We start from the raw sequence: 13,039 nt of genomic DNA on the forward strand, positions 1-13,039 counted from the left end.
TATCACAAAGAAATTAGATTCCAGTTAGATTTTCAGGGCAGACGTAAGGAAAATTCCACTAAAGTACCAGATTTCAGAAGGGCGAATTTGACAGTTTAAAGAGGCAGCTGAGAGAGGGGGTGTCGCGCTTGGCCGTGAACCTGTCAGATGACACCGCCCAGATATCGAGATCTGAGATTGCCGAGTTCCACGACAATTTTAATAGTGAGTTACTTAATGCACAAAGGCAGAACATACCATACAAAAAACTCAGATCAGACAACAATGACCCTAAATGGATAAATAATTATTTAAAGAACATCATTGGCCAAAGGAAGGCTATAGGTAGAAGGATAAATCGTGGCGACATTCACCTTTGGGACTATTATAGGGTATTGGCGAGTAGGGTTAAAACCGAGATAAGGAAAGCAAAGGAATAATGAGGTAAGGATAGCAAGGGAGGTGAAGACAAACACCAAAGGATTCTACTAAATGTATCAAGCTAAAACACGAGAAACGATTAGACCAATACGGTCAGACACCGGCGAGCTCACTGATAACAACAGAGAAATGAGCAATAATTTGAATAAATATTTTTCAACAGTTTTCACCACCGAAAATTTAAACATGATACCCGAGGCACCGATTCTATTCAGAGATAGTGGAGAAAAAAATTAAGTGAGATAGTAGTGACTAGTAACGATGTTAGTAAGCAAATAGACAAACTAAAGCCTAATAAGTCACCTGGTCCGGATGAGATATTTGCCAGAGTATTAAAGGAATGTAAGGAAGAGCTTAGTATGCCCTTAGCAAAGTTGTTTAACATGTCCTTAAAACCAGGTGTAGTACCAGAATCCTGGAGGATAGCGAATGTAATACCGATTTTCAAGAAGGGGAATAGATCACTATCCTCTAACTATCGCCCAATCAGTCTAACATCAATAGTAGGCAAATTACTGGAAGCAATCATCTCAAACTCTATTCGAAATCACCTGGAGAAGCACCGATTGATCAATGATTCCCAGCATGGCTTCACAAGCGGACGTTCTTGCCTAACTAATCTATTAACATTCTTTTCATCAGTTTTCGAATCGGTGGACGAGGGGCACAATTATGATGTGGTATATCTCGACTTTAGCAAAGCCTTCGACAGAGTCCCCCACGAATGACTAATTAGAAAGGTAGACGCACATGGCATCAAAGGTGACATCCTTAAATGGATTAGGGCGTGGTTTCAGGACAGGAAACAGCGAGTGAGCATTAACGGCACTAAGTCCCATTGGAGCAACGTCACAAGTGGAGTTCTCCAAGGCTCAGTACTTGGACCATTATTATTTATTATATACATAAACGACATAGATATCGGCATAGACAGCAACATAAGTAAATTTGCTGATGACACTAAAATAGGACGTGTTATTAAATCTGACGAGGACTCGGCAAAACTACAGGAAGATCTAAACAAATTTTTCGAATGGTCTGAAAAATGGCAGATGAAATTCAACGTCGACAAATGTAAAGTACTCAGTATAGGAGATGTAAACAGTGAAACCAGATACCAGATGAACAATGATGCCATAGAGAAATCCGACTGCGAGAGAGATTTAGGAGTAATGATAAGTAGGAACCTTAAACCAAGTAAACAATGTGTTTTTGCTCGTAACAAGGCTAATAAAGTACTTGGGTTCATACAAAGGAGTGTTAGTTACAAGACTAGCGAGGTCATCCTAAAACTGTATCTTGCCCTTGTGAGACCACACCTGGACTACGCAGTTCAGTTCTGGTCACCGTATTACAGAATGGATATAGAATCCTTGGAAAGAATTCAGAGGAGAATGACAAGACTAATCTCGGGCATTAGGAACCTTGAGTATAGAGACAGGCTAAAGCATCTTAATTTGCACTCCTTCGAGAGACGTAGAGCGAGGAGCGACCTGATAGAGGTGTATAAGTGGAAGGCAGGGCTAAACAAAGGGGACATTACAAAGGTACTCAAACTATCCAACCAGGAGCGAACTCGTAACAATGGTTTTAAATTAGATAAATTTAAATTTAGGCGTGAAATAGGTAAACACTGGTTTGGAAACAGAGTAGTGGATGAATGGAACAAGTTACCAAATATCATCATTAAATCGAATACGCTGAATAGCTTCAAACATAGGTTGGATGCTTTTATGAGCAATAGGGGTTGGGTGTAAACGGGACTGCCCAGTATGGGCCAATAGGCCCGCTGCAGTTTCCTCCATTCTTATGTTCTTATGTTCTTAGGTTCTTAACCAAACTTAGCCTATCCCCCCCCCCCACCAGGTAGCGTTAGATCATTTTATCAACAGGTGAAATAACCTTGGAAAGAGGGAGGTAAACTTCACGAGATCCATTTCATGGCTATACACTGTAATAGCTCAGGTCAGGTCAGGTCAGGTCAGGTCAGGTCAGGTTAGATTAGATTAGATTTGATTAGTATAATGTAATAGGTTAGTATAATGTATTTATAATCTGTCATATAAATCCAACAGGACTATTTAGTACAAGGATCTTAGTTGGAGTGTTATGATGCACTGAAGCGGCGGGAGAGTATAACACTATATTCGCCCGACGACATGCTATTTCCTCCTATCTTTATTATAGTGTGTAATAAATTCCTTTATCTTCAGCAGCACGTAATAAATTCCCCATATTTCTCTATAGTATGTAATAAATTCATTCTATATCTATATAGGGTGTAAGTACCTCTATATAGCGTCAAATAAAACCATCTTGAGCTTACTACAGATATCACACACACACACACACACACACACACACAACGTTGACAGGTTCGTTATACATTACCCTGGAGAGTTAACCTTATCACACCTTGTTTGTCACGTTGTTCAGTGCAGGTGAGAGGAGAATAAATTGGATCATCAGAAGATTCGTCTCCCTTCCCCAGTTTATTACACCTTATGATTAAACAAACAACCTAACGTTTCTAGGGGGGGAGGGGTTAGGTTAGGTTTGGTTTGGTTTGGTTTGGTTTGGTTTGGTTTGGTTTGGTTTGGTTTGGTTTGGTTTGGTTTGGTTTGGTTTGGTTTGCGTTAAAGTGATTGATCGTAAGTCGAAATAATCTGAGGAGTTGATCTAAAGGTGAACCGGAAAAAAAATTATAGCGGAATTTGTATGTATTTCCCGTCTTGCGTGTGGTGTTGTGGGGGTGGGCAGAGTATAGCGTTGTGTGTCAGGAATACGGTTGGCAACGTTCGTCTCTGGAGTCGTACACCGTGCAGGGGTTCTCAGACTGTGGTTCACGAACTCCCAGGGGTACGCAGGAGGGTTTCCAAGGGGTTCATTTTGGACTGGCGAAAATCAATATAGAATTGACTAATTTCACCAGATTTGATTCATAAAGGTGATGCAAATTTCATGTTATAGTTACAATATGGAAAATGGTTTCTCTCCAAGCACCAAATACCCTAGGGCAGGCTCTGATAGGAGGAGAGAACTCACGGTGTTAATGATCGTTCACACGGGTAATATCTATCTATCTATATCTATCTATCTATCTATCTATCTATCTATCTATCCATTTCTGTCTGTCTGTCTCAGCTAACTATCTATCTATCTATTTGTATATCTATCTATCTATTTATCTATACGAGTATATTTATCTATCTATCAACCCATCTAAATATATATCTATCTATATTTATCACCCCGCCATTACCAAGCCTTCAGGTGGTGGTTAAAAACGCTTAATCATCACAGCAAGGCCAGATAAAGCTGCAGCCACTGTGTGATTCAGAGAACAGTGTGGACCTCGTTTTTAAACCCCCCGCCTAACCTAAATGTAAATATGATCCCTCAAATTTTAAATGTTGATATATTTTTTCCCAGTGTGTATTATCTGATCGTTGGTCAATTGTGTGAGAATATTGGTGAAAAAATAAATAAAAAATAAAAATAAATAAAAAGTAAAATTGAAAACAGTGATGGTATTGTGACTTTGTATCAATATTGATGAGTTTATTATATTTTTTGTATGTTTTTTTATTGGTTAAAGAGAGGTTGTGTTTTGTGATTAACTTAAGAAAATTTTTAAATGTAGATGTTTTGGTGGTGGTGTTTGTGTAATAATAATAATAATAATAATAATTAACGGTTTATTGAAAGAGCTTGGCAGCCAGAAGGCTGAAAATATACAGTTACATATTTGGGGAATGGGTTTCGAATTACAAATAATATACAAGTAACATAAGTGATATAAATAAGATATATAATAACTAGATGGGGAAAAGCTCAAACTACAGTTCATTTCAACATAGTGACAGTGCAAGGAGTAGTGTTTACTGGGAGTGAATATACTGGTTTATTACAAGTTATTGATAATTTTTACAATGGTTGGGACTGGGCTGTTCTTATAGCGATCAGTTCGTGCACGTATGGGCTGGGGGTATGTGTGTGTGTGTGTAATAATAATAATAATAATAATAATAATAATAATAATAATAATAATAATAATAATAAGCATAATAATAATAATAATAATAATAATAATAATAATAATAATAATAATAATTAACGGTTTATTGAAAAGGTTCTGAAGCCTGAAGACTGAAAATGTACATTGGACATAAATGACTTATTACATACATTGGTGGTTTTACAAAAACCTTCATTAGAGAATGGCAAAGGAACATACAGATTAATGTTTACAGTAGAGGTCAGGTAGATCTTGTGCGCTGAGGTGTTGAACAGCAAACACGTGGTGTAGTAACTCCCTCACAGATGGTGTTATGAGGGGCACCACGTAGTGTAGTAGTTCCCTCACAGGTGGTGTTATGAGGGGCCTGACGTGGTGTAGTAATTTCCTTACAGATGGAGTTGTGAGGGGCATCACATGATGTAGTAATTTCCTCACAGATGATGTTAAGAGGGGCCTCACATGGTGTAGTAATTCCCTCACATGGGGACACCACATGGTCTGGTGTCACAGGACCTCACTCACTCAAGTGAGTGAGGTGTGGTCCCAGGCATCCCTATCATGGACGGATTAACACATAGTTGTTGTTGTTGAGTCTCACGGGCAGTTATCACTGGGAACCTGGGACCTCATTGTGTGAAGGTTAGCCTGGGTACAACTCGGCTGTTAATGTTGAGGTGTTTTTCACTGACTTGAGCACTGTTCACCACTGTTCACCACTGGTTCCATTCCTTTCCTAAATGAAATAGTAACTTCTGGTGAGAACTTTTTGATATTCCGGTGGGGAGGAGAGTTCAGGAGAGGGAGTTGGTATGGGTCAACATAACAGGTGACCTGGCAGCTGCCAGAGGAGCGCCAGGTACGTCTTAACCCTTCGGTGGTCAAGGGTGTGTGTGTGTGTGTGTGTGTGCATTATTTGTCTTCCCATTCACCTCACAACCGGAGTAGTGACGCTCCACCTCACAACTCGAGTAGTGACGCTCCACCTCACAACTCGAGTAGTGACGCTCCACCACACAACCCGAGTAGTGACGCTCCACCTCACAACCCGAGTAGTGACATTCCACTGCTGAACTCGAGTAGCACGCTCCACCACACAACCCGAGTAGTGACGCTCCACCACACAACCCAAGTAGTGACGCTCCACCACACAACCCAAGTAGTGACACTATCTCACAACCTTCGAGTAGTGACGCTCCACCACACAACTCGAGTAGTGACGCTCCACCACACAACCCGAGTAGTGACGCTCCACCACACAACCCGAGTAGTGACGCTCCACCACACAACCCAAGTAGTGACGCTCCACCTCACAACCAGGAGTAGTGACGCTCCACCTCACAACCCGAGTAGCACGCTCCACCACATTGTAAACCCAAGTAGTGACGTGCTCCACCACACAACCCGCAGACGCTCCACCACACACAACTCCGAGTAGTGACGCCCACCACAACCCAAGCAGCAGTGACGCTCCACCTCACAACCCGAGTATGACGCTCCACCACACAGCCCAAGTAGTGACGCTGCTCCACCACACAACCCAAGTAGTGACGCTCCACCTCACAACCCGAGTAGTGACGCTCCACCACACAACCCAAGTAGTGACTCTCCACCTCACAACCCGAGTAGTGACGCTCCACCACACAACCCGAGTAGTGACGCTCCACCTCACAACCCGAGTAGTGACGCTCCACCACACAACCTCGAGTAGTGACTCTCCACCCTCACAACCCGAGTAGTGACGCTCCACCACACAACCTGAGTAGTGACGCCCACCTCACAACCCGAGTAGTGACGCTCCACCACACAACCCGAGTAGTGACGCGCCGCCCACCCCACAACCCGAGTAGTACGCTCCACCACACAACCCGAGTAGTGACGCTCCACCTCACACAACTCGAGTAGTGACGCTCCACCACACAACTCGAGTAGTGACGCTCCACCACACAAATTCCAAGTAGTGACGCTCCACCTCACAACCCGAGTAGTGACTCTCCACCACACAACCCGAGTAGCGATGCTCCACTGACACAACCCGAGTAGTGACGCTCCACCTCACAACTCGAGTAGTGACATTCACTCACACAACCCGAGTAGTGACGCTCACCTCACACAACCCGAGTAGTGCGACGCTCCACTCACAACTCGAGTAGCACGCCCACCACACAACCCGAGTAGTGACGCCCACCACACAACCCGAGTAGTGACGCCCACCCTCACAACTCGAGCTGACGCTCCACCTCACAACCCGAGTAGTGACTTCCACCACACAAACCCAAGTAGTGACACTCCACACCACACAACCTGAGTAGTGACGCGCTCCACCTCACAACTCGAGTAGTGACGCTCCACTCACAACCCGAGTAGTGACTCTCCACCACACACCGAGTAGTGACACTCCACCACACAACCCGAGTAGTGACGCTCCACCACAACCCGAGTAGCGACGCTCCACCACACAACCCGAGTAGTGACGCTCCACCTCACAACTCGAGCAGCGACGCCCACCACACAACCCGAGTAGTGACGCTGCCCACCTCACAACTCGAGTAGCGCGACGCTCCACCTCACAAACCCGAGTAGTGACGCTCCACCACACAAATCCCGAGTAGTGACCGCTCCACCACACAACCTGCGTAGTGACGCCCACTCACAACTCGAGTAGCGACGCTCCACTCACAACTCGAGTAGCGACGCCCACCTCACAACCTCGAGTAGCGACGCGCTCCACCACACAACCCGAGTAGTGACGCTCCACCTCACAACTCGAGTAGCGACGCTCCACCCTCACACAACTCGAGTAGCGACGCTCCACCACACAACCCAAGTAGTGACGTTCCACCTCACAACCTCGAGTAGCGACGCTCCACCTCACAACCCGAGTAGTGACGCTCCACCTCACAACCCGAGTAGTGAGGCCCACCTCACAACCTCGAGTAGCGACGCTCCACCTCACAACCCGAGCAGTGACGCCCACCTCACAACTCTGAGTAGCGACGCTCCACCACAACCCGAGGAGTGACGCTCATTCCCACAACCTCGAGTAGTGACGCCCACCTCACAACCTCGAGTAGCGACGCCCACCCTCACAACCCGCAGTGACGCTCCACCTCACAACCCGAGTAGTGACGCTCCACCTCACAACTCGAGTAGCGACGCTCCACCACACAACTCGAGTAGTGACGCTCCACCTCACAACCCGAGTAGCGACGCTCCACCTCACAACCCGAGTCGCGACGCTCCACCTCACAACCCGAGTAGCGATGTTCCACCTCACAACCCGAGTAGCGATGCTCCACCTCACAACCCAACATTGGGTTAAATTAGGTTGTTAGGCCGATTAATGTAGATTTAGGTTAGGCTTGGTTAGGTTAGGTTAGGTTAGGTTAGGTGACTATATAGTACAGATACAATTGACTTTTGGGGAAACAGTATCCAGAATGCGGCACTACACATTCCTAGATAACAATCTTAGCTTCCATTCTCGTCGATATCCTACTTAGATGAATACATTCTTAGATCAGTATTCTCATAACATTCTTAAATAACGATAAATGTTACTTTACACAGCCATTATAATACAATTCAGGTGAAAAATATCTCTGTCGAATTTATGTACATGATATTGCCTACGGTACCACAAATTGATTATGGGGGGGGAGGGGGGTACCTCCGCTCCACCTTATTATATAACCCAGGTGAAATTACCTTTGTCATAATAAAGGTGATGGCTACTGACTCACTTATGTATTAATTTTTTCAGGTGTCAAAAATCGTTTGATTTTGTTTTTACGATTATACATTCAAGTTAATACCCCGATATTTGTGTTCTATGACTGTTTACAAAAATAATTTCCGATTTTCTCTTTTCTCCCAGACGCCCCAAAGAAAGCGTTTTCCACAAATACTTATTCAAGGGTGCAGTAATTTCACACTTTAATTTGGTTTTCACTCGCTCAAAAAATCAGTTGGCCATCTCCCTCTGCTCTCTAAAACGAAGTAAAGGAAACTAAAGAAATGAATTTTTTACTCCTTTTAGGTTTTATAAATATATTGTAGTCGTTTATACACGGCTACGTTGTTTTGTGTTATATTGTAGTGATCTTAGCTGATGAGGATTTTTTTGTGTTTTTGTTGATGTTATTACTTTTACTTTTACTTTCATCCTCTTCACCACTGATCGGCTCGTTAGCCGCTTGGGCGATCGGTCACGTCTCTGTTACGCACTGTTGGCAAGTACTGGGCATGCACCGGCTCCTGAATGTACCTGAACCCGCTCCTGTGTTGGTCAAGTCTTGTTTTGAAAGAGCTCACACTCGGTGCCGTCCCAACACTTTCTGGTAGATTGTTCCAAGAGTTCACAACTCTCACTCCAAAAAAGTTTGCCCTCACAGTTTTCTGGACTTGCGGCTTCTTCAATCTGAGCTGTGACCCCTTGTGTGGTGAGCGTCTGCCAGCTCCAAATAAGGACACTCGACTGAGTAGTGCCCCTTGAGATACTTATACACCTCAATTAGGTCACCCCTTGCCCGTCTGTAGTATAAGCTAGGCAAGTTCAGGCGCTCCAATCTCTCAGGGTAGCTCAGGTGCCGAAGTGCAGGCACCAGTCTGGTGGCCCTCCTTTGAACATTTCCAACCAACTGACAGTCCCTAGCATATTTCGGGGACCAGACGGGGTGACAGTACTCCAGATGGGGAAGCACTTCACTCTTGAAGATCGTTACGAGGGACGGACCGTTTAGATATCTGAACGACCTTCTTATAAAACCCAATAATTTATTTGCCTGATTTACCTTCTTCTCACAATGGCCCGAGAACTTCAGCTCATTGTCAACATACACACCTAGGTCCTTCTCACATTCAGTCTCAAGTAGTGCGGTTTCTTCATCCCGTTGGGACATATGATACACCTCCTTGCCGTTGGTACGCCCCAGGTGCATCCTCTTACACTTCGTGACATTGAATCTCAGCAGCCATTTCTTCGACCATTCTTGGAGCCCACAGAGGTCCTTCTGCAGCTCTTCACAGTCTGCTTGGTTCTTGATTTCCCGAAATAACTTGGCGTTATCGGCAAACATTTGTATGGAGGACCCAATACACTGCCCTGTGGTACCCCGCTTGTGACAGGTACGGATGATGATTTCGTGCCATTAATCACCATGCACTGCTTGCGGTCTTGTAGAAAGTCTTCTATCCACGCTATGACATTTCCCCGAATTCGGTATCCTTCCAGTTTGATTTTCAGCCTTTCGTGGGGTACACTCTCGAAAGCCTTGGTAAAATCTAGGTAAATATTGTCGATATTACCACCCCGTTCCAGAATATGGGTCCAAATATCCAATACATTGAGCAATTGTGTTAAGCAGGAGCGCCCCGGCATAAAACCGTGTTGGCAATCCTTTATAAGGTTGTTTCGTAGTAGATGTTCCATTGCTGCATCTCTGATAATACTCTCAAGTACTTTACATATTATGCTGGTCAGTCTCACCAGTCTATAGTTGTTCATGGAGTGACGCTCGCCCTTCTTGAAGATAGTACTCACATAAGCCACTTTCCATTCACTGGGGACCTTTTGTTCATCCAGGCATTTACAAAACAGGATCTTCAGGGGCTCGGCAAGCTCGTTGCACAACTCTCTTAGTACTCTAGGATGCACCATGTCAGGGCCGGAACTCTTATGGACCTTTAGCCTGGACAGTATATTTCTAATACCCTCTTCTGTGAACACAATGTGGGTCATTGCTGTGTCGAACCGTCTGTCCTCAAACGCAGGAAGGTTAATTGCATCCTCTCTTGTGAACACCGAGGAAAAGAAGCTGTTCAATGCCTCAGATTTATCCTGGTCAGAATCTGGTAACTACCATCTTCAAGCCTCAGATCTGATACTCTTTCATCCATTTTTAATTTCGACTTTGCATAGCGGTAAAACGCCTTTGGGTTTGACTTGACTTCGCTTGCAACCAGCCTCTGGAATTCCTTTTCAGCCCTTCTACACTCTATCTTTGCTTGGTTTCTGGCTCTTGCATGCATCCTCCTGTCCTGCTCATCGTTTGACCCAACCCACGTCTTGAATTTCTGGGTTTTCTTCTTAACTCTGTCGACCGCCGCGTGGTTCATGTGTAGGGATCCCCTCGTATTCCTAGTGGCACTGGGTTTGGTCTTGGGAATATATTTATTTATCAAATGGGTCACTTTACTAGTTATGATGTTCAGCATAGTGTCTGCGTTCTTGTGCCTTAATGAGTCAGGCCAGCTGATACCTCTCATCTCTTCCCTCATCCCGTTGTAATTTCCCTTGTGATATTTGCACCTTGGCCTGGCCTTATCCTGAACTAGGTAACAGTTAAATCTGAATGACAACACTATATGGTGATTGGTGCCAACTGGGTCAAGGTGTTCCAGTTTGGCCACCATACCCTCCTCGTTTGTTATGATGAGGTCAAGTGGCTTGGGTGTTTGCTCCCCTCTGTAATGTGTTGGGTCTCTAACATGTTGGAACAGAAACTTATCTCTCAGAGTTTCTACAAAAAGAGTAGCAGGGTTATTCAAGTTATTTGGGGTGAACTCGTTTCTCCAGTCGATGTCGCCATAGTTAAAGCCCCCCATGATAAGGAGGTGGCTAGGGCTGAGCATCGCCGCGTTGTCTATTAAGGCTCTTAAGTTCCTTTGATTTAGTGGGCCACAGTTTGGGGATCTGTAGATACACCCGACGATAAGAAAGTCCCCTCCCTTTAATTTAATTTTACACCACTTGGACTCTTCAAAAACATGCTCTCCCTGCACCCTCGCCTGGCTGCCTCTAAGGTCTTGCCTAGCATAGATAACCACACCCCTCTTGCAAGTTTCTTGAGAAAGGTTCGTAAATGAGTCATATCCAGCAATACTGAACTCACATTCCTCTGGGTCGATTCTCCTGTTATTGTACAACAGTTCTACAACTCCTACAATATCTGGTTGGTGTACTCTTAGTAGTGTTTCAAACTCCTCTCTCTTATCAAGGAACGTGTCAGTATTAGTGTACATGACATTCAAGCCAGAATTTGTTCTCGGTAACGTCTCTGCTCTTAGTAATAAACCCGCTCCACCCACATTCTCAGAAGCTGCAGCATTTGCTAAGTACACTGTATTTTGCAGGGTGTGGTTAGAAATGTCATTGTTTACACGGCGCTCGCCTCCTCCTGTCCGTTAGGCGGAGCTGGTGCCGCCTCCCGGGTGGGGCGTAGAGCGGGTGGAGGGCGCACTGCTGCCCCCTGGCCCTGTGTCGGCACACTTGCTTCCACTATCCTCCCCATGAATATAACCCATGTACACCCGTCCTCGTTCCTTCTTGACTCCTCCCTCCTCTGCTTCAAGTCCTACAGGAGCTTCTTGTGCTGTTCCCTCTGCATTACCGAGCGCTCTGGGTGAATGAATACACCCCGAGGTGCCTCGCTTCTTACTAAGTTTTTTGCCTGCCGAATAGCCCCCCGTTTTTCCTCCTCGCTCACTAGTGTGATCCTGAGGGGCTGAGGCTTATCCCCCTGCTATTGTCCCAGCCTCCTCACATCCTTTAGGGTTGATGGCATCTTCAGAACCTCTGTACAAATATTTTGAAACTGCATCTTATCGTGTGTTACCTTACTCTCAGTTCCCTCCGCCTGGCTCTCAGGGACTCCAAAAAATATTACATTGTTCCTGCGCTGGCAACGTTTCCGTTGATCCTCCTCTCCCCTAACAGTAGGTCCGTTAATTTTCATTTCTTCAGCCCACTTCTTCAGAGTCCCTAGCTGCTGTAGAACCTGTTCTGATCCTGCATTACTCTCCGCCACTCCCCGTGGCCCTGCTAATGCTTCCATTCTATCGGCTACTTCCTCAGTCTTAGCAAGGATCTCTTTCCCAACTTGCTCTAGTTTGGCAACGAGCAGGGCTCCAGCTTCATCTATTTTCGTCCCTAGGGAACCCTTATGGCTGGAAATCGCCTCTTTCACCTTGACTATGCAGTCAGGGCAATACCAGCAACAGCCTTCATGCTTTACGGCAGTTAGCATCTTCCTAAACGTTGCATTCGTCAGGCCTGTATCCTCCATATCCAACGTCCCCCTGCAGTAATTGCATATCATACTCATGGTTGTTGTTGTTGCTGTGGGGGTGGGTGCAGACTGTGTATAGATCTACACCTATTTAAAAATAAAGAGACAAAAAGAACATTACTTAGTTGCTCTCTGCTGGTTTTAACCTCCCCTGTTGCCTATAGAGTTGTCTTCTGCTATCACTGTGTACACTGTATCTCCCTGTGAATGGTGTATTGTAGGCACAGTTTCAGTCCATGAGAAAGCACACAAACAAAATAAAATTTAAAGTCTCTGTGGCACCTTTGACACGACTTGGTCTCTGCTGGCAGTGGTGCCTTACCAGCTTGTTTGCCAATATGTATTCACTTAAAGTTATTTACAACCTCTTCCGCAGTCACTGATGACAATATGAACTGATTTACCTAAATCACAGTACTACACTCCCTGGTTGACCTTTATCACAACCGTGACCACAACTTCGTAAAAAAAAAAAAAGCTTTGTCATATGGCAGTGATTTTGTGGTTGTAGGCCTCCTGACCTGGGCTGTAC

Source organism: Homarus americanus, unplaced genomic scaffold (assembly GCF_018991925.1).
Source record: "Homarus americanus isolate GMGI-L3 unplaced genomic scaffold, GMGI_Hamer_2.0 scaffold32583, whole genome shotgun sequence".
Taxonomy (NCBI): Eukaryota; Metazoa; Arthropoda; class Malacostraca; order Decapoda; family Nephropidae; genus Homarus; species Homarus americanus.